Source organism: Takifugu rubripes, chromosome 1, assembly GCF_901000725.2.
Source record: "Takifugu rubripes chromosome 1, fTakRub1.2, whole genome shotgun sequence".
Classification (NCBI taxonomy): Eukaryota; Metazoa; Chordata; class Actinopteri; order Tetraodontiformes; family Tetraodontidae; genus Takifugu; species Takifugu rubripes.
Window position 1 is genome coordinate 23,013,144 of NC_042285.1, and position 17,055 is coordinate 23,030,198.

The 17,055-nt window shown below is 43.4% G+C and overlaps 1 protein-coding gene across 2 annotated transcripts in view; it reads left to right on the plus strand.

The window, feature by feature from the left end:
* The first annotated feature begins 6,289 nt into the window (after window positions 1–6,289).
* Window positions 6,290–17,055, plus strand: part of thsd7ba (thrombospondin, type I, domain containing 7Ba) — a 109,002-nt gene continuing 98,236 nt past the window's right edge. For both annotated transcript variants that reach the window (XM_029846385.1, XM_029846388.1), the window contains exon 1: window positions 6,290–6,559. The gene's annotated coding sequence lies outside the window, so the exon portion shown is untranslated. The remainder of the gene's footprint in view (window positions 6,560–17,055) is intronic.

Consider the following 17,055-nt stretch of genomic DNA (forward strand, 5'->3'; position numbering starts at 1 on the left):
CTTTAACACTTTCACTGTGTGCTTTTTGCACAATCCCTGTTTTTTTTTCTTTTCTACCTGCGCACAGTTCACGTGAGGTGTTCAGTGACATTCCACAGAAGCAGACTTTAAACCATTTCAGCATATTCAATATTCCATAATAAACAAAATGGAGGAATTGCTGATTCAGGGGCAGCTCTGGGTGGTTTTAATGGAGCTTATTTTCTGCTACATTGGAGTAATTGGAACAGCAATTGTTCCCTGTAAACACATTTTTAATGGTACTCAAATGATTCAAGAAAGGGATCCTACAAATTGCAGCTGTAATAACAGCTGTTCCCCAGGTTTCCACTGCAGGGGTGATGCTTTCATGGGTGGAGATCAGTCTGAATTAACTCAAGCTGGAAAATATTTCCATTGTAAGAAAAAACCCACTGCCAACCGCTTATAAAATAAAGAAAAAAAAGTCTTTTGTAACAATTTGTCGGAGCCAAGGCCAGCCATTGCACATAAAAATAAGATTTCTTATCATTTCAATTTTCATTTGACTTTCATTACTAGAGAAATTAGCTTTGACTGTCCAGAGGGTTTCAGAATGTACAGATTCTTTACACGTGAATGAATTCATTCCAGATAAAATAAGATACTCTGACGCTTGAATTGTTTAATGAGAGTGTTGTGTGACTGAGGAGGACTGAAATGAAGAGCAAAGTCAATAACAGTTATAAAGGATGAAAAGGAAGCCGTCAAAAAATCACGCTGTAGCTCAGAGACGGAGGGGCAAAAAAACTGTCGGTGACAATGAACAAAGATGTTTGTCCATGGCGTGCTATTAATAAAGTTATTTTTTTATCCTTTTGATTCAAGTTCAGACGAGTATTTATCCTGGTATTTCTCATCTTGTCAACGTAGCTGGAAGATATCCGACGATGATGAAGACGTCGGGGGGCGTTCATTTAACGCAACGCCAGCGGAAATGATTATGGATGACCTTAAACTCCATGCTTGGGAAATATGGAAAACAGGTTATTTGTGGTGATGGATTGGCCTCGGCGGCGTGGCCGTGCGCAGGTGAAGAAAAGGCCCGTTGTTGTGGTGTTTACTGTATGCAGTGCATGGGAATGTTCACTGTACAAGTTTGGCCCTCACCGGGAACGCCGGCTCCCACTCCCCAGCTTATCAGTCACACGACTTCGGCCGACAAAAGCAGATTAAAAGACTGTTAACCCTGTCAAGAGGGGGGAGGGAGGAGAGAGTCTGATGTCAACAAAAGACTTGTCTAAATGTAAATAGGAACAGCGTTTCTGGGAGAGCCTCTCCTCCCACCACATGCAGCTGTAATGGATAACGCCGGCGGAGCAGCGCCGCGATTACTCTCTGTCTCCTGCTGGCACTGTTTTCATTACAATAAGTCCCCTGAAGGGAAATAAATAAATAAATAGATAAATAGATAAATAAATAAATAAATGAAATAAAAGGAATACATTTAAATGATGTTTTAATGACCTTCGTAAAGAACCCTTCGGCCACTTTCACCTGATGGACGGACACAAGCGTCCAGGTTTGTCCATGTGTGTTGGACACCGACAAAAAAACCCAACACAAACACCCTCAACCCATTTTCTTATGTGTTTAATTAAGGTCAATTTTAATGATGCTTTGCAGCATTTTTTAGTGACATTTGGAATTTTTTAATTTGTGCTTTGCTGATCTTGTTGGAGGGTGTGGCGGTTCTGTCCTTGCTGAAAGAAATCAGGCTCCCGGTTTACGGGAGTTAATTAGTTAATCACGTTGATTTTAGAGATCAGACGCACTTCTGCTGTAGTAATCAAATGCGATTCGCCAGGAGGACGACACGTTTGCTTCTCAGAGGCTAATTTTAATTATGAGGAAAAAGTGTCTTTTCAATAGTTAACTGGGGCCTCCCGTCCATGGCCAGTGCAGCATGACTACTGCAGGATTTATTTTTGGGAATATCTCAAGTCCACTCTCAATTGGCCAATTTTAGCCTTCATGTGTCTCTATGCTGTGCACACACAGTTGTGATGGGGCCACGCACATTTTTTTTGGTTTGACTGTGTGTTCAGCCAATATCCCCTTCAGTTTCTAACCATACGGTGAGATTAGGGATGGTCCACTTTAAAGTCTCCTCCCAGATGATGATGAGGGCGATGTATCACACATATGTGCTTCACTGATTAGTTTTTTTTTTTTTGGCTGTCACATCAGGTCTTGAAAAGAAAGATGGAAAGAAAATTGCAATTACGCCGAGGCTGTCCCACGTGGGACACCGTATGCAACGTCAAAAGCAAAGCGCTGTCAGTCACGCTCAAATTAAGAATCTGTGAGGAAGACACAGACGACAGCATTCATGTGGAACCGCAGCCTAACATCTCTGCCTGCTTTATGCTCGAATCATGGAAGGTTACTTTCATGTGTAATTGCGCAACGACTTATGAGATTTCCCTCCAAGTCATCCACGTTGGAACACAGAGTGCAGCGTGCACAAATGCTGGGCTTTGAAAAATCGGGAGGGCATATGCAAGCATTGCCTCATTCTTATGCAAAAAGGGCAAAAAAAAAGAATGATGTATGCAGCCCCGTCCCAGTGACACCACAATATGCATAAATCATGCTTAAGTTGGTGCTGGCTGCTGTTTCTCTGTTGTTGTTCTATTGGTCGCGGTTTATATGTGGGATCAACACACACACACACATACACACACAGACACACACACAGACACACACACACACTCCTAGTGTTAAAGTGGCTGGGATATCTTTTGTCCCAGACTCTCACGTGCGTGGGCCTCTATTTTAGCACAGCTGAGATCAGCTTCATCGGTGAGTTGTGAGTGACTGTTAATCTTGTTGGTGCACAGAAAAAGGTCTAATCAGCCAGAATGAGAATGTTAGCATGGGTGTGGCCGTGCCCTGTACCATCTGGACATCTTAACAGAAGAAGATTTTCATCGGAGTTATAGAAAGTGAAATAATTCCCGGATTTCTCACAGTGCAATTCATTCAGTTTTTCATTTAATAGAAAAAGAAACTGAAATCCCCTGAAAGGACTTGCTTTACCCACAGCGGTGATTAACAAAACATTATTTTATTCCTCACATTACTCCCCAGCTCAAATGCTTTAATTATCCAGGAGTTTGAAGAGTCCCTGTGCTTTTACTTCCATCACCTCCTGCTGATGTTACTGTATGTTTGCAGTGGCCTTCGACTGAAGTGTGAACACAAACACAGCAGCATTATTTTCAGTGAATCTATACAGCGATTAATTCCCAAGGTTAGAAAGTAAAATTAACAGCTGTAGCGCGAGTCTGACCATCAAAACTGTGAATTAGCTACAGGTGAAGTCAGGAGAGCAGATTTTATAAACTCGTGTTTTAGCCTGATGTTAAAATCTTCCACATAAATGTAATCCGTCAATCATGAACAATGCCACTGATTAATTATGACTAATGGATTCATTATTGCATCCCAGTAAAGTACCGGTATGATTATAATTAAAATCTGAGCTGTTTTTGTGGAAAATTCACACGCACGCACACACACACACACACACACACACATACAAACACACACACACACACACGCACACTCAGAATTGGTTTCCTTTTTTTAAAGTATTCTTTTTCTTCAGAGCGTGTTTGTCAAATTAAATCAGCAAATTAAGTAGAAGACTCTCTTGTGCCATTTTGAGCTAATATCGTGTTGATTACACCAGAAAATGTCAGGAGCAAATGATATTGTCTTGTTTGAAGGCGCTTTTCTTCTTTTTAAATGGGCAGATTTATATCTGAAGATGTTGAGAGCACTGGGCTCCAATAATGCTTGAATATTTAGTAAATTCTCTCTTCAGGAGGTTGCCCATGGCTGATAACGACATGTGACTCAAACGCATCAAAAGGAAATCGACAGAGAAATCGGCAACCAGAGCAAAAGCCTGATTAGTAAAAAACTTTAAATAAAAACACATAATCAGATAGCAGCCCCCAGGCAGAGGCAGAGGTGAAGAGAGCATTTGGAGGCTGAGACGCAGAGAGTGAACGCCCACAGCGCTGGGTGGTTCGAATTATCTGTCGGGATTAATGCCATCCAAAGATTCTCATTTAGTCTTTGGCTTTTAAGATTGAATCTGAGTCTTCATTTTCATTCTTTGCAATAGCTGAAGAGAAAGGATGATTTGGATGCTTGACGACAGTAGAATTGAGGGAATAAAACCTGTAACAACCTTCTGACCCTCTGCGCCCGAGCAAATCGAATCTGATCATCTGCTGTCCGATTAATTAGCATTCCGCATATGATCACTGTGGTAGATTAGTCCCTGGTGGGTAGGTATTTCATGATTCTTGTCAAAAGCAAAGATTCTTATTTCAGGGAAGCTTGTGAGACAAGTTGACAGATAAGACAAAAAAAAAGAGAAAAGAAATCCAATTACGCTGCGTTATATTTCCCTTTGGATGAAAATTTGGGGCGGCCAAGGGATGTCATGACGAAATGGCAAAACTCAAGGGGGTTATCACAAGCTCAGCCAATTACTCCAGCAGTATGTCAGGAAGAAGAGCATGGGTCAAACAAAAAGCGTCCCCCAGAAATGCAATTATGGAGGACATGAATCCAGCAGATAAGCTTCTGTCTGGCCTGAGAGATTCAGTTTATCTAGATAAAAACAGTGATGCTCGACCAAGAGCTGCCTGACTATTAAGAAATGTGATAAATTAATATGATTAATACACTCACCTCTTCAGTTCTACCTTTTTTGTGTTGGTATTTAACGCTTTTTGTGTGTGTGAGCTCTTATGGTGGAACTAATGTGTTTCCCTAAACAGTATTTTTGTGATCGCTCTGATGAACCGAGTTAAATTTCAGGCAGAAAAATACTGCCAGCAAACACACAGTGGTTCTGGTGTCACAGGAAGAATTTATCACTATGAGGACACACTCCAGTCGTCTATTCTGTCAGTTTTGCTGCACCTAAGCTGTTTTTCTTCCTCCGCCGCTCACTCACTTTTACTGCTTTAAAAGCATTTCAGCTTCACTCCAGCAACAGTAGAGGAGGCGATGCCATTAATACCAGTAATAAATCTAATACATCTGCTTTGCATCCTGCACACCGAAAAAACGAGCCCTTTGGACATTGTGTATAGCAAAAGATCTAGATAATATAGATTTTATCAGGAAGAGAGCAGGATGTATATGGAGTGTGTGGACGGGGAAGATAAGCCAGAAATAACTGATAGTCATGACTTACAGGCCAAGTAAAGACAATTCTGATGCTCTATGGACATAAGAAACTTGGATTTATGATAATGTTGAGTTACTTGTATATCTCAGATGATATAACATGTAAAATGAATCCTTGTGCCTCTCTCAGTGTTTCACAAGTGCAGATCATTAATTAACACCTACACATGCATCACAGATGGTGCCTTTCTGAACTGGATCTGTGAACTCGTTTTCAGATTATGGGAAACGCCCATCTCAGGCAGAGCCCACCGAAGCTCTGGGCACTCACATGGATGGGTCTTCTTCTCTGGACACGGTTCTAACTCGTTCGTTGTTGCTGCCTTTTAAATTGGCAACTCCTCACATGAGCACTGTGGGTAGGCGACAACAATAACGGCATGATGCATTTTAATTGACAGCGCGATACTTGAAATTAAATGATTTTTAGCGTTTGCATCTGGCATTCGGTTTTGTGACTCCCACTGGAAAGTGCTCGAATGAATCGCTAACTTTCAGTCACGGAGTTTGCATGACGAGTTTAAAACTTATCTGCCACTCAGGCATCACGGGGAGGCAAAATGGAAGCTCAGCGGGATGGCGGCCATTATATTCAAAGCCTGAGTCTGTGCATTATGGTTGAGAAAGACTGCTCTGCTTTTCTCCGACACTTCTCAGACCCTATAGAGACACTATAGAGAGCTAGACATGGAGAGCAGGTCATTGTTGGTCAGCTGTTGGAACGTTATTTAAAAGAGAGCGCAGTCAGAGGGTGAAGATGTTTTAAATCGCTGAATGGAAAAATGTTCTGCAGCACTTGATAGAATTGACCTGGGAGAATTAACAGTGTTGGGAAAGAGAACAGGTTGGGGGGGGGTAGAGAGAGAGAAAGAGAGCATGTGTGTGTGCTAGCGTGTCCATCCATCTGTGTATGCAAACAGTGGTGGGAAAGAAAGAGGGGGTGTGTCATGGAGAGACAGAGAGGATGGCTTATTAGGAAATCATTCCTTTTAACCAATCGTTTTTAAGAGTGAGGGAGATGTCATTTCACTGAGAGGCACCACCTCCTGCACGCAGCACATCCCCTTCAGTCTGTGGCAGCGCTGTGTGAAAGCGCCACTATCGCTGCTCTCCCCTCTCTCTGCCCGTGCTTCTCTCTCTCGCTCCGCTCACAGACACTTTCGCACCTCCTCTCTGATGTTTCTGTCTCCCTCCTCGTCCACCCTCCCACCCACATGGAGCCTTTGACTGCACCTTCCCTCCGCTCTGCTCTGCCTCTCTGACTCTGTCCCACGGTCACAGATAGGATCTGTTCCAAACAGCAGCAGCCCCACCAGGAGTCCAGGTAAGACCCTTTTTTCCCCTCTCCTGTATGTTAATTTGCTCTGAGCAGCTGGAAGAGTGACCGCAGAAAAGCCCGTTGCTGGATTGTGCTTGCACGTGAGGTGGACCGCCGATTCAGCCTTCTGAGAGATGCATTTAGAAGTCAGGCTGTTGCTGGCCAGATGTGACAGTGACAACTTCTGGAATCAGGGTTCGCTTCAGTCCCAAGACTGTGGCCCGCTCTGAAGCCGCATTTAGACCTGCAAAAATCAAAGACAGACATCAAAGAAAGAGGAATACAGAGATGGCGAGACAGCGGAGGAAGTAGCCAGGATGCACATGACGGGATATCACACAGACAAACGAGCCGCTGAGCTCGGGAGTTTAAAGTTGAGGGAGCGCGGGCTCAGGTGTTGGTGGAGAGATCAGCAGGTGACGAGTTGAACTTGGTATTGATCTGCGGCGGTCTCCTCTCAGAATGGATCTGAGGTGAAATCTAATGAAGCTGATGCAAGAACTTGGACCCGGTGCACAGACACAAGCCTCTGAATGGGAACCCTGTCCGAAGTCACTGACTTTAAGATCATGATAACGTTGGCATTCGTGGAAGTGATTTCTGTATGAATGAACATATCTGGGGTAGCTCTTTCTTCTTCTCTCTAATTGGATAAAAAATTGGCCGACGAGTGATGTTGAGCTTTTTCATGTCTAAAGAATCGACGGGCTGTCTGAAGAAGCACATTGGGGTTACTAAAAATCCCCTCTCGTGTCGGGCTTGATCGCTGAGACCTAACTTAAAAACTGATGTGGCCGTAATTTCTTATTTGAAAGGTGGTCATTGCTGATAGCTAATCTCTGAGGTTCACCTTCGATCCCTAATTTTCTGACGCCCTGTCATCGGAGTTTGGGGGGGGGGGGGGGGGGGGGGGGGGGGGGGTATTAATCACACCGTCAACGAGAAATGAATTCTGAAAATAGCCCACAGCAAAGTTGTGTCTCCCTCTTATATTTCATTCGTGACATAGTTTTGCTGTACTCTTGCGGAGCGGCGTGAGAGAAATAGCCCCGTGATGTGAAAAGACATTGGTTGCTGAGGTGCAAGAACATCTAGATTCACTCCTGGGGAAACATTACTAGCAGGAGTGAAGCCAGACTGAAAAATGCTCATTTTGAGCGAACTGGCCAGGCAGGCGGACTCACAGCAAAGCAGCTCGGTCACATTTGAGCCATTTGGGGAGAAAATAACACAATGATTTATCCATTTTAGCTACACAACAGCAAGACCTATGGTATTACATCACGTTATTTAGTCATCATAGTGATTTCTTGGAAACGGTGTATGTTTTCCGCCATGCGAGCTCTTTGCCTGACAACAGCGGGTGTCATTAACCCAGCACTGAGGCAGAGACCCAGAAAAATATCCACATTCTCTGGAAATTAGAGTCAGAGAAATTGGGGGAAGCTGGTGGCTCTTTCAGTCCGCTGAGGATTCCCTGCTGACAGCGACACTTTGTCTTTTTGTGTCTGGTTGGTTGTGAGCTGCCCCAGGTGTGACAGGCAGCCGGAGTAATGGGGGACGTGTGACAGATGCATATTTCCAGCCTTGAGAGAAGATAGACGGCGTGGAATCAGACTGAGCGGGGGACAAACTGTGAATCACTCCGATGGCTGCGCCGCCTCTGCTCAATTGATCTGTCATGTGGCTCTCGCAACCATTCCAAGGCACTAATTGCATCCTACCATGATTATTGATTGAAATATGAAGGGGGTAAATTGGCCCCCCCGGAGAGGTCGATTATTCACACTGAGGTTGGTGGTCAAGTTCCAGGCAGCCCACCCTGTAACCTTGAGCACTCCATGATTTGATTTCTGAAAAGACGGCGGGTGTCCTTTCCCCACCACGCTGCTGGCAAATTTATGTGATAATTAATCTTTTATAAGCCTGTCAGGGCACAACAGCATGAGTCGGGGCCAAAAGATTACATTACAGTCTGTACAGTGGAGCAGCAGGCGGGCTGGTAAACTGACTTCAACTGGCAGCAGTGCAGGAAGGAGCCAACACGAGCCTCGTGTCTCTCAGGGGCTTTTATGTTTGTCCCATGTGGGCTCCTGTGATACAATGCTGCTGCCACTTTTCCCATGTTCCTGCCAATGCTAAGCGTGACGCAGCCACGCGCATTGGCTCACTTTAGCTCCTTATATAACGAGTATTTTCACGTACTTCAGCATCCTGATTATGAGGCTTAACCTGTTTTCTTTAATTATTTATTTATGATACACAGAGAAATCAGGTTATCTCTGAATATTTTTAACAGCCATTGTCTTGTAAACAGCATCATTTGCACACATCTATGATGTTTAGGATGCTGCGTTAGTTGCCGCAGCCGTTGTGCTGATATGTGAGACGAATGCTGGCGACGTCGGGCGGTTGGCGGCAGGATCAGGTTTCAGGGTCAGACGTGGCAAAGGTTCTCCCAATAGCCATTTCAAAGACTGTGATACACTACAGAAACACACTGTCGATTTTACTGTCAAGTCATTGTTCTGTTGAAAAATAAAATTAGTTGCGGTATTCTTCTTAGTCTTGAACAGTGTAAGCTGAAGATTTTAAAACACAAAATGCCTTTAAAGAAAGATGTGAGGCAGCACCACTGTATGTGGAGGGTGCAGGTCCCTGCAGGAGTGTGTTTGGATCACAGTAATGTGAATAACATTCCCACTGATGTCAGGACCCCACAGATTACACAGGTAAGCAGCTGTACATTCACTTCTCTTGTAAGCGGTGTGATGGAGGATCTATAAATTGATTGCGCTCTCCCTTCTATGAAATTGCAAACAACTGTGGACTTAAGTGAAACATCATTGACATGTTTCTGTTGACTGAAATGTTGGAGACAACACTTGAATTCTCTTTAAATCTCACCTAGAAGTGACGAACAAACAAACAGGCTGACAAACAAATAATGCTGAGACCGACGTCCTTCCGAGGCTCCTTTAAACATTTGAGGAGAATGAACCCGTGATGAAAGCAGGAGCGCAGTACAGTTCAAATCCAGTTATCAACCAACATGAGCACTTCAGACATGTGGAGCAGGAAAGATTTTGTTCTCAGTTCTCGACTTGGTCGTGTTTCAGCTTCCCCAGTATTTGATCCAGCCTGCGAGATGAACCCTTTATATGAAGAAAACAACCTACCGTAATAATAGAAAAAAGAGATGTCACTTACTTTTTCTTCTTTAAAAAACTCATCTTATTAGAGGAGAGGGTGCCTCGCTCGTCATGGTGCACCACATGTCACAGGGCAATCAAGGTATTTAGAAGCCGGCAAGTCAGGTTTCCCAGCAAATTAACGGAATTTTAAAATTGAAAGTCTATCAAAGACAAGTTTGTGGATCAACGTAATCAAAAAGCCCAATTACCAGTGCCACAACATTAGGAAACATGCTGAACCGGATAAGTCGTGCTGACGAATGCGCATTAATTTGACAGTTAACAAGTCAGCTGGATCCAAGTGCTCCTTCACAAGAAAACACCGCAGGTCTGTCATGAGTGAGCTAATAACTAAAACTCTCCAGTGGTGTTTGGAGGAAGAGTTTTTGAAGAACTGCTGTTGTTGCTGTGAAAGTGCTTCTACCAGACTGAATCAAGCTGAGTTTATGAGTCCAGTAAAAATCAAAGCTGCAGTAATTACGGCCCTTCGTTTTCCTGCTGAGATGTTTGAATTAGCTGCTGAGTGTGTAGATGTCCTCACAAGAATAGACAGACCCACCCTTCCTGCTACCCGCTAGGTCCTTGCCCAAAGACACCCCGTGCCTATTGCAGTCACGTGCGACACGATTGGGGACGTTCATCACTCATCTTTAACTGGTTCCCTTTGTGGCCACCTTGTCTCGATTGTTAATTAAGCTCATGGTAGTTCTCACGCCTGCCATTAAAGTCAGAGGAGGATGTGTTGATGCTGTTCTAAAAAGTCCTTTTTTCAAAAATCTCTGCGCCAAGCAAACTACTGCTGTGAGCTTATCTTTAAAACTGTTGCACACATTGATTTCTGTCATAAAATGACCTAACCGCTCCTTCAAAACAGGCAGCGCGTGGCACCATCGCGCCGGCCATCTGATATGAGGCTCCTCACCAAAGACAGGCAGCCTCACATCGGGGAATCGAGTGTGATATATATTTAATCCTTTTGTGCAGCCCTCAAAAGATGGCATGAATCTCAAACGGCCCTTGATAGTGAAAGCTGCCCCTCCTGATGCCGCGGATTGCGCCGTTGTTTTATTATTTTTATTCTCTGACTCGTCTCACCGATGTGACGCCTGATACAGAAGCTGCAGGGTTCATACAGTAGGAAGCAGATAATTGCACCGCTTCCTTCGCAATTCTTTTGAGTATTTGAGCTGCTTTCATCACATTGTGAAGCCTTTGTCTCCCTCTGGTTTCATTTCAAGAGCTTGAAAAGCAACTTTATTGTGAAAGGAAAGGTTCCTCTTCCACAGGTGTATGGTGACACGCGAGGATCTCGTGTAAACATACTGTAGGCATATGCAAATCTGACATGTTTACAGCAATCAGGCGCTGGCCAAGAGGCTCTGATATTAGTGGAAGCTTGAACGTGAAAATAGAAGAAGATAAGCTGAATGCATGCATATTTTAATTCTTGGTATATTCCTCACATTGACATGATGGGCTGGGACTTGTTTCACGATGTGTTTACAGTTCCGGTGCAAACACCTTCACGTGCACAGGTTTTTATGACCTGGCAGGAACATCTGCTGCCAACAAAAAGGTTCCAAAGTTTGAATGTAGAAGAGGTGTTGCTACTTATTTCTCCTGGTGATGACGAGCAGTCCTCAGGTTCGTTTCGTTAAAAGGTTGGTAAATCTCCTAATTTAAGAAGGAAAGGTTTCAATCCATCCTTCTTTACTCACACCAGGGATAGAATTGTATGTTATCTCTGTCCTCAGTTGGGTCATTGCAGCTCAGAACACATTTTTTCCCCCCAATATTCGGCCCAAGCCTGCTGAATTTGCTTACCTCCCCCAACAGCTCGCCAGTTTTTCTATTATTTTTACCCCTTGGAATACATCTGAGAGTTAGAGCATTTATTCATCTCACCAGTTGGCCGTCTTATTTGTCTTGAGGTCTTTCCTACTTGCTGGACCTATTACTCTTTTGTTGCCGTGGAGGCGTCCGACAGCTAAAAGAAAGCTGTCGGACGCTATCCTCGGCGGCCATATGCCTTCAGCTTGGCTCGCCAGTCTATGTCACCCCCATTAAGATTGGATCACTGGCCACATTCACTAAACCTGCCTCTCATGTGATGGAATTAGTGCAGCGATGTACTTCTGTCTTAATGGTCAAATGAGTCTTTTCTCTGCCCCCGTTGGTACAGTCTCAGTGGACATTTGCACTTGCTCCTCTCCTGCTGTCACCTGTAATTGCATCTAATGAGAAAAGAAAAGACCTGCTCGTCTGAAAAAAAGAAAAAAGAAAAACATCCGCTGAAGACACGCCGTTCCTGCTTTTTCTGCATCAGAACCGCGCAGCTGCAGCCAGGTGGATCTAACGTGATTCCTCTTTGATACTCAGGGTTGTTGTGGCTCCACACAAAGAGGCTGAGTGTCACAAGTAATGGCTGCCGAGTGGGAGATGCATACCTTACCACTTAGTAATGCAGACTTGGACCAGATACAGGCAGCCCAGAGCGATCCCCTCTGAGCCACTCCAGGGGAACACTCAGGTTAGGGTTCGGTTTGACTGATTCGCTGCAATAAGCTGCCGTCTCTGTGTCGGTGTGTTTTAGAGCGTCAGCACTGCACGCTTGTGGCTCTTTTATGGTGCAGCGTCGATGCACGGGACATTATTTTATACCCAGTGCGCAAATATGATTTTTACCACATCTGGAGAAACTTGGCATTGCACCCTGCAAGCACCGCTTTGTTGTTCAGTGGATGCACTTCTGTAAAGAGGGAAATAGAAGGGCCTGTAATCAGGCCCTGGGAATCTGTAATCACTTGTCCACTGTGACGGGAGGATGCAGAAATGATTATCTGGGTTAGATTTAACTTCAAAGAAAGCGTTAAGTATAAACAGCACTGGCGAGTCTTGGCTCTCCAAACTGAACTCACAAGCAGAACCTAGATATGGATTTAAGCTCTTGTCTTCGACTGTTTTCGTGCTGGGCAAAACACTGCAGCCTGCTTGGGAATAGATCATCTCATCGATGATCGAAATCCAAAGGCAAAGGCACCGAACAGCCTGGCGTTTGGTTATTTAAGGCCCTTTGTTGAGGTGCAGTACTTCGCAGGAAAAGCTCTCATAGCGGTTCATCATTTTAGCACACACGGACCTGCAGCAGCAGCAGCAGCAGAACCAGCGCCATGGTTCTCCAGCCTCATTTGCAGTGACATCAGATACTGTGTCTCTACTTTCATGCATCTCATTAGGACAGACCATGTTCCTCCTGACAATGGGATAATGACTGGCACTGCCCGGTTCCTTGTTCTGGTCGCTAAGTAGCTCCTGGCCATGATCCAGAGCCTTGAAATGGGAATCACTCCCGACACATTTGGGCTCCACTTAAGACTGAGCAGGCCCATAGATTGAATATGAACATGAACCCTCTAGGGATTTAGGATATTTATTTATTCAACTGTTAAATAGTTTACCTGAGTTTCTGGTACCTTTTTTATTAATGTCAGGGTCCCTTAAACTGACAAAAATAAAGCTGCTTTGTCTCCATTAAAAAAATGGTTTTCACAAATTTGGTAATTGTGTTACAGACCGAATTATTTGGTTCAGGATGGACTGAAAACCCCCAAACAATCCCGACTTTTATGCAAAGAGACTGAAAAAGCAAACGTATTTATGCAAAATATCAGGCTGAACAGAGAACTGCTCCTCTGTTGTTCTTATTTTATTATGGTGTCGGTGAAGGTGTGTGTTGTTCTTGGCACGGGTTCCTGAGCTAAAAACACAAGTGTGTAAACACCGCCTCCCCTAATCTGTACAGTCTTTGCTTTCTCATCTGTTCAACTTGTGTAAACAAGCGTGTCGGCATGTAGTAGGCCTGACACGATGCTACATGCTGAGGTCCAGGAAAGACAGAATCCTGGTGTTAATCAATGGCTCAGCATGTTGGAATGTCCCGCATTTAATCATGAGGACACAGAATGGTAGAATTTTCCACAAGGCAGAGCTTTTGTTGATGCAGATCTTTTATCAATATTAGATTATCATATCAGGTTATTAATTAGAGGCACTCTGCTTGATGTTTGATGACAATTGTTTCAAAAGTAAACCCGGGCGAACCCTAATGATCGATGCCCTATTATGGCTGTCTCATTATGATTTTAAGGATGCACATTCAAACTTCAGCACCTTGGAGAGCGCCACACGGACGAAGAACAAACCGATTTAAACGTGATTGGAATTCCAAACGTTCAGCCGCATTCATCAGTGATGACACCATTAAATGGACCCGTCTCTGTATCAAAGCAACATCAAAGTCTGGAAAACAAATTAGCAACAGATTGATTAAAATCATTAGAACCTGTCATCCTTATCCTCTTTGTTCTTATGCCTCCATTTTAAGGATAACAGTACTTTGGAAAGTCCAAGCACAGCTTGGGAAATATCGGTGGTTATTTAAAAAGCCCTCCCCTATGTGGTTTATGTCATCATCATTGACCTCAGCGCATGTACAGCAATGAAGGGATTTCACGGGTTTCACCTTCAAATAGGTTTTAACCTCCTGAAGCAAATATTTTCCCAGGATCATAAATCCCTTTTTGTCTCCAAATAAGATATTTCACTTGCTACAAAGCATCCGCATCAGCTCTCATTCTCTAAAAATAGGGTGATGCAAAGCACAATTAAAACCCAGAGACAACTGTGCTATTTGGGACACTTTTTGACATATACCCAATTGAATACAGACACTTTTGAGGTTTGTAGATATGCTAACGACATGCTAATTCTGCAGCGGTTGCCTGCGGACTGAAAACAAATGTAACTAAAAAACACAGATGGGGACATTCAACATATACACTGAATATTACTCAAAACAACAAGGAGGCGTATGTTATTATTGCTATTTTTCTGTACAGGATAATTAATCACATAACATAAATCCAGTCTTTTGTAAGAGCTAATAATGAGTGTTATTAACATCATGGTTACTTTGCATGCTGCAGCAGTTCTATAACACATTACTGGAGGCCAATAGATCGCAGGCTGGTTGCTATCTTATTCAATTTAATTATAAATGTCAATGATTTTTATAGGCTGTGTGTCATCCTTTTAACAGTCCCATCACTTCAGCTGCAGTAGCCAATTACCAAAGCAATTACAAGTCCATGTGATAACTGATTGATATTAACTATTAATAGAGAATTCTAGATATGATCCTGCTTAAGCCAGAGATCTAAATCTGAAATACGGGGCATCTCCTTAAGTAGAAATAAAGGCCAAGCCAGTGTCTTTCACATTTAAACTGGCAAACAAAATTAGCCCAAGATGACACCTCAGCCTGTTTCCTGTATCGGTGAATGAGCTTGCGTTAGATTGCACAAACTGTCCGTTGGACACGATCTGAGTTTCCTCCAAAAACACTTCTTGTCCCGCAGTGTTTAACAGCCCTGAGATAAGCTGCTGCTGTAATAAAACCTTTTATATGCAAACGGTGAAATTCTCATCAAAAGATTTTGTGACTTGGTCTCAGTTCTCCCATTGTTACAATTTAAGTACAAACCAAGGCTCGTTAATCGATCATTAATGATCTTCAGCCGCAGAGAATTCTGCCCGATCGATTCTGCCGGAACAGTCAAGGTGGCGACACCACAAATGGTGTAACAATACAGGTTAACTCGTCCCTTCATTGTCACTTAACTAGAAATGACAGCCGGCAAATCCGTATGTAATAAAATCAACACGCTGCAGTCAGTTATAATTGATTTAATTTATCATCATTAAGTGGTGGCTGCATCTTTCACGCTCTGCTTTATGTAACGGACATCGTAAACATACATTATACCACAGTATAACAGAGCTTTAAAATTTTAATCTTTGCTCAACTGCAGTAAAAATGTCTGTATTTTTACCCCAGCACAGCCCAGTAAAGAAACTTGGAGCCTCACACTTCCAAAAACATGGGAAAAGCAGGTCAGCAGGACGCGCCCACAAACACACGCAGGAAAAAAACCAAAGACAAGAAATGTGAAGTGTGAAAAAGTTCTAAAAAAAAAAAAGCAGACATGGGTATAAGAAAGGAAACAAGAGCAACAAAAACCAGCAAACCAGACATGATCAAAACAGGCTCCATGAGGAAAAGCAGAGTCGTATCGGCAATGGTGGAGCTTTTCCCACAACAGACGTGTTAGACAGGCAATATTCTACTGGCTTTACCACAAACATGTGGTTCTAATGATAAGATGATGCACACAAATACATATATTGGAATACATTAAATGCATCGTGCTACTAAAGTGAGAGAGAGAGAGGACAGAGAGAGAGAGACTGATAAAAGTAGAACCAGAACAAAAGTAGAACCAGAACCATCTGACTGGGCCAGTCAACCCTACAAGCATTAGGCTGGATCTGGCCCATTTGTCTCTGCTCACAGTGTCTATGGAGATGGAATGTTCAATCCAGTCTCTCTCTTTACTCACTCACTCACTCACTCACTCACTCACTCACTCACTCACACACACACACACACACGCACACACACACGCACGCACACACACACACACACACACACACCCACGCACACACACATACACACACACACACACACACACAGACAATTGTGGTCTTTTTGTCTTTGTGAGAAACTTCCTAGCCCCAATACCTAGTACAGCTCAGAACCCTAACCATTCCAACTGACCCCTGAACCCTAACCCTAACTCTGACTCTGACCCTGACCTTGACCCTAACCCCAACCTAAACCCAATTTTAACATCAACCTTAAAAACCATTAAGCTCAGCCAAATTTCCTCACTTCTCCAATTTTTTCTCCCCTTCCTAGAACAAAGAGTATTTTAGATTTTTATATGTAGCTCTCTCTCTCTCTCTCTCTCTCTCACACACACACACACACACACACACACACACACACACACACACACACACACACACACACACACACACACACACACGTCTCCCCCCTCTTGTTTGGACAATAATTAACTTACAAATGAGAAGTGAAATAATCCTCCTAATTTTCCATCAATGAGTGATATGATCATCTGTCCAACATTTAATAATGGCCTGATGAAAGAAGAGCATAAGTTGACAGTGACTGAACGGGAATGTGAAGAAACAAATATTGGACCCCAAGAAGCATTTTTCACACATCTTTAATCAAATAATAAAGTGTTTGTGTCTCTCCAACATCATTCTAACCTCCGATGACTGAGGATTGGTTAGAATGTGGTCGCCGATAGTTTGTTCCCAACAAGTTGAGCTTTAAAGCTGCAGAATCACAAAGAATTCAAAATCAAGCCGAGCAAAGAAGAA